Source organism: Tupaia chinensis, unplaced genomic scaffold (genome assembly GCF_000334495.1).
Source record: "Tupaia chinensis unplaced genomic scaffold, TupChi_1.0 Scaffold148801_1, whole genome shotgun sequence".
NCBI lineage: Eukaryota > Metazoa > Chordata > Mammalia > Scandentia > Tupaiidae > Tupaia > Tupaia belangeri.
In genome coordinates, this window is record NW_006208648.1 from 795,112 (window position 1) to 801,274 (window position 6,163).

Here is a 6,163-nt window from a genome sequence, read left to right on the forward strand (position 1 = left end):
TCTGGCGTCAGCCTGATCTCAGTTCAGATGTCGCTTCCTCTGAGAAGCTTTTGCTTGACTGTGGCCGCCATTATGGTTCCTCAAGGCACCCCTTACTTTTCCTTCAGAATACTTGCCGCAGTTCTTCATCAGACATTTATCTGCTTGGTTATTTCATGGTCTGTGTCCCTGATAGAGACACGTCCCTCTGGTTGAGCAAATCTGTTTGGCAGAATGCCAAACCCTATGCTGCTGGCACCCCAGCTCGGCCACTGCCCTCACCTGCCCACCCCCAGAACGGTGCCCACCACGGAGTAGGTGGTCAGGCAACGCTTGTGAATGCACCAGGGGAGGGTCGTAGGCCTGTGGCATGCGGGGTTCAGAGAGCTAGGGAGACGCCGTGGTTTCATTCAGTCCTCTGTGTGGGTGTGAGTGACCTGGTTATCTTTGGACCTGGTCACGTGAAAGTCCCCTTGCAGTTTGCAGAAGGCTCCAGCTTCTGCCCAATGCTCCTTCACCTGTAAACCAGGAGGGTTTGGGCCTTGAACACTAGATTCCCAAGAGGAATTCAGGTGAATATTCTTCCTAGGCAAGGGGGCTGGTGGCAAAGCCTGGGATTCCTGGAGGACAACTCAGGAGGTACTTTGCTGGTATCCACCGCGGAGTGAAGGGGCGGGGGGAGACTTCCCGGTCTGGTTGTTGGACACTTGGTCTTCTTCTTCTTCTTCTTTTTTGCTCTAGGAAACATGCATTCACTGAAGACAGACAGAAAGAGAGACAGAGAGAGGAAAGTCAGAAAGCCACCCCTGGGGAGTTGGCCACCCCGCAATCCCTTGTTCTCCATTCTCCTCTCTGAGTTTTGGTCATGTGCATCCATGTGCCCAGGGCATTTCTCAAGCTGTCAGGTTTGGGACTTGAATCGTTGGTCAATAATGTTGGAGTCCAGCACCTTAACCTCATGCCACCTGCTAGTGCAGGATCATTTTCTTTAAGATGCTCTTTATGGAGCATCCTCCAGCGTCTGGCTAAACGGGGCACTGATGACCACCTGAGGAATTTCACTACACTGCAGGCAGAGGTGTTAGGTTTTTGGCTCAACTAATAAGGACAAGGGCCTTGGTCTCTGTGGCCCCGCTGGCTGGGCCTACTGCGGTGGGCAGCGTGTGCACAGTGCCTGTCCGCTGTGGCAGGGAGCGAGCAAAGAGTCTAGCTTGAGGTGGGTCTGCACAGCCAGGGGGCTGGCCCAAAGCAGAAATGGTAATGAGTCGCAGTTGCCGCGTGCTGAGCCCCACTGGTTCGGCTTGCCCTGCGGTTTTCCTCACACCTCGGTCCCCCGGGGTTCTGCTGGAGCTCTCCAGGAAGCAAGAAGTGATTATAGAGATAGAGGGAATGGTCTACACTAGTGGGTCGTGGTCCCTGGGGAATAAGGTCTGGGCTCGTCTTCAGAATAAAACACACGGCTGGGAGAGGCCGCCTCCTCCCACACTGCTCCTCCTTCACTGGCTCTGGGAGGCTTCTGGCTCCCGGCAGGGGTGCAGGTTCTGTAGGGCCACAGCAGGCTGGTGGGAGCTCGACTGGGGTGCCCCGATCATACATAAGGCACTCTCTGGGCACTCTGGGAATATTGGGGGCACTTGCAGGGGGCCGACGTCCTGAGCGAGCCAGGGAGAGCAGTCACCATCACTGTGGGCGCTGCCGTCCTCTCCTGACCAGGCCGAGTGCCGCAGGGTCTCTGCTCACCGTTCAGGGCACACAGTCCTCGTGGTTCCACTCTCGGCAGCGCCTTGGGCTGTGAGAACCACACTGTCCGCTATGTGGGCTTTCAGAGATCCCTGAGTGAGTGTGGCCTAGTCCAGACTGGGCAGAAAGAGGGACTTGGGGATAAATGAAAGCTGGGCCCAGTTCCACGTCCAGCTAGCAGAGCAAGGCTCCGCTCGACCCTCGGCCATGCTTGCCCTGCACTTCTCTGCCGTCGGTGTCAGTGCCTCCTTCTCTCTGCTGTTGGGTTTGAATCTGAGCCGGGGCTTGAACCACATGGACGGATGTGCCCACCTCCTTGTCACAGTCAGACCTGAACAGCGTGGGCTGGTCAGCCCTTGTCAGGCTCCTGTTTTCACCCTCGAGGGGTAGAGGACCCAGACACAGATTCCACTGGGCACACTTGCTTGATGGGTGTGGCCCTGGCTGGCAGGCCTCACCTCCCGTGGCCAGCATGAGGGGAAACAGGAGCAGGCCCTCTGCAGGCAGCTCTGGGCGGTCAGGGACGATGAAGGCTGCGCGGCCAGCTACCCTGAAGAGCAAGCACAGTTGCCCACAGGGGGTGCCGCGGTGCACAGGCACACAGCCTGTGGGAGCCTGACTGCGGAACGTCCTGCTGTCTGTGCGGGCCTGGTGGCCAGTGGAGTCTCTGATGGCAGGGTGGACGCAGAAGGCCAGGTGGTGTGGATGTCTGTCCTGGCTGAGACTCCACCACAGGGCCGAGATCGTACTAAAGACAGCCCAGGGGCTGGCACCCAGGCCGAGCCCAGCCCAGAACCAGGAACACTGCTCTGAGACAGCGCTCCACATGGCAGGAGCCCAGTGCTCGACCAGGCGACAGACCGCTCTCTCCAATCCACACACCTGCAATTTGGTTTCTCGTCCTGGTTTGGCTGGGGGCCAGGTGTATACGTGTGCTTTCCCTGGGACCTCAGTTTCCTGGCCTGGGAGATGGGGAGATGGACTGGGATCAGTGTTTTCTAACTGTGTGTGTGTACACGCATGTGATTTTTCTTATCTATTTGAATTTTTGTTTTATCACTTCTTTACAGTATACATTTCTTTTTCTAACCCGAATGCCATGCATGTCAGTCAAGACAAGGGTATTGCTATGCTGTGTTGGCCAAGGAGACCCTCCTGAGCTTCATTTGCTGCAATTTATATTACCAAAGCAATTCATTTTTAAATGTCTGACATAACTAGCGAGATGCACCATCAGAAGCCAAGATTCCACCTTCCTCGCTGGCCCACCTCCCTGGGTGCTGTGCTGTCTGCCCTGTCCTGCTGTCCGCCCGCCTCTGCTTGATGGCTTAGCGTTTTGCTCTGTGCTGAGGTCACTGGAGTCTGATATATATATATTCCGGAAGAGAGGAGACAAGACAGCCTTCCGTGTCGCCCATCCCTCTTCCGGGAGCCTCTCCCCCCACCATTTCTCTCTGCCTGGAACATTGATCTGCGAGTGCTCCCTCCAGGCTCCCCTGACCGGGTCTGCGAAGCGCAGTGGGTGACCCTTGGCAGTGGCCGTCGCTCAGCGGCTTGGAGGGGCGGTTGTCTTTATTCCTGGTGTGTGCTGCGACACGAGAGCACGCCTGACTGAAGATGGTCGCCTCTCATCTTCAATTCCACCCTTTCCCCTCTCCGTTCTCTTCCTGCAAGACGATGCCATCGCTAACCGAGCCTTCGCTTCCTCCCGGCCCAAGAGCCCTGAGTCGTGTCCTGGGTGGGTAGGACGTGTAGCCCCCAACCAGGCCTGATGCGGCTGTTAGCTCCTCCTGGCCTGACCCATGTGAGGGCTCTCCAGTGAAAAGCTTCTGGTATCTCGTGATATGAAATGGCACCTCCGGGCCACCGGGTGTGCTTAGGCACCAGGCACAGTGGCCTCACCTGGCCAGACAGTGTGGTGCTGGGCGAGAGAGAACCCATGGAAGAGAAGCTCTGCTCAGGAGAGGGGAGGAGATGGTGGTGGGCACTTGCAGGCCGGGACCCTACCAGGCACACTGGCCCCTGGCGGCCAGTGGGTAATGTGAGGCCACCCCATGGCTTGCCCTTCATGCTTTCCCAAACCACGTCCCTGGTGCTGCGGCCAGTCAGGGGGCAGATGGTAACACGTCCAAACTCAGGACATGCCATGCTTAGCGGGAGGGACCAGGCGTACCCCAACCTGTGGGAACAACATGGGGCAGATCAGGATCAAAGGCCAAGCCTCGCCTGGCCCCGGTCGGCAAAAGTTCTGGGGCGTGGACTAGAGCCAGAACTGGCCAGAGGACAGGAGGGTGGCGGAGCACAGACGGAGGCCGCAAACCTCGTGTGTGTAGGTGTGTAGGTAGGTGTGTGTAAGGTGTGGTAGGTACGTGCATGTGTGTAGGTGCGTGCGTGTGTATGAGTGCTTGCATGTGTGTAGGAGCATGTGCGTGCAGGTATGGGCACGTGTGTAGGTGAATATATATGTAGAGGTGTGTATGCATGTCTGTAGATTGTGCATGTGCAGATGTGGGCGTAGGTGCATATACCTGTGTACACGGCTGTGTGTGCATGTTTAGTGTGCATAGGTGTGCATGTGTGTAGGTGTGTAGGAGTGGGGCTGTCTGTGGGGTGGCCCACTGAGGCAACATCAGAAGCAAAGGCGGGAGCAGGAGGAGCCTGGGTGGGTTGGGAGGAGGCCGGCGGCCCTGGAGCAGGGCAGAGCCCCGGAGCTCTGGAGCGCCTCTCCTGTCCACGCGTGGGGGCCGTGTGTGCCGCACTGGCTTGTCTTCCTGCTCAATCTCCTGGTCACCCTGAGGTGGGGCTGCTCCCTGCCTCTTGCTGCCTGCCAGTGCCACCCTGCTCCTAGCCAAGCGGTGACATTTCCCCAGGGGCTGGCAGAGCTGTGTCGGGGTGACCGCCACCCTCTCTCTCCCTGTGGGTGCGAGAGTGCAGGTGCTGGCTTTGAATCTTCATTAAAGAGAAAGGAAGTCCCGGCCAGGCCCCACAGGCAGTTCACAGATCCTGAGGAGGATGGACGGACGGATGGCCCACTCTGCCGCCACCTGCAGGTGTGCCTGGGAGTGTGTTCTCCGCCCCCACCCCCAGCACGGCCCTCAAAGCCAGAGGATGCCTGAGGGGAGGGGCAGGTTCCTTATCAGGACCCCACCTGGGAGAGACAGTGACCCAGGCCCCTCCGAGGGCGACTTCTCCCCTCCCTGAGTGTCATGGGCCTACAGACCCTGGGTGACAGAGCCAGAGAGGCCTCCTTCCCTCCCAGCAGCCAGCTCTGCCAGTGCGCAGTTCGGTCAGCAGCCCCCGCTCCCAGGCTTGCTCTGAGGGCGAGGAGCTCTGTGTTGCCTGCAGGCCGGGTTCCCTGTGAGCTGGGCCCTTCTCTGCACCCGCGGGCAACCCCTCGGTGTGCTCCTGGCAGCTCCCCGCCAGGGCTCCTAGGTGGCTCTGCTTGGCTCCCCTATTGTTTTTATCTTGGTTTTTGTGGCATGTTGTGTTTTGTTGAATTACGTGTATGTCAGAAAAAGAAAACACGGGCCGAACATTGCACAGATAACGCCCGTGACCCTGGCTGGCTGAGGCTGGGGTGTGGCTTGAGGACCCCGTCAGAGTGCCTGTCTATTCATCGCTTTCTCAGGTCTTTTCCTGTCAGGGCCAGAATGCATGCATACATACATACATGCATACATGCAGTCAAGAGCAGAGTGTTTGCTTTAGAAACCTGGACCTGACATACTAGCCCCATATCCTCTGCAACGTTCACCTTCTTTACTTTTACACATTGGTAGTTTTTTTGGTGCTGAGGGGTGGTAAGGCTGTGTTCTCTTCTGCTCTAAGTGCCTAATAAGCTACCAGCATTAAAGTCACGCTGTCCACTGTCATCCAGGAGGAGCTGGTGGGGGCTGCTTATCTATTTATTTATTAAATTGTTAGAAGATGTATGTGTTTGCTAGAGAGAGACAGAGAGAGCGAGAGAGCACCCCCCACCACAAGGGGTGTAGTGATGCCCCAGTCCCTCCCCTCCGTCCCGTCAGGACTTTTGGACACACATGCACAGATACCTGGCATGTCTTTTCAAGTTGCCAGGGCCCGGATTTGAACAGCTGTCAGCCATGTGGGCTCCAGCTCTCTTAACCTCTAGGGGCTGGGTTTGATGAGGCTGTGGGAGGGATAGAGAGGACAGCCTGTTTGCAGGGAGGGTGCTCTGAGCTGTCTAGGGTGCAGGACACTGGCCTTCCAGGTGACCAAGAGGAAGGCAGGGAAGAGGCCTCTGTGGGACCCAGGAAGAAGGGGAGAGGGCACAGAGGGCAGGGGTGAGCACCCTCTCAGTGAGGAACCTGAGCACAGAGGGCAGGGGTGAGGCCTCCCAGTGAGGAGCCAGCCACTTCTCTTCCTCTCAGGCGGCCAATGGCCGGGATTCAGAGCCTAGCCCACAGCCAGGAAGCTGCCTGTG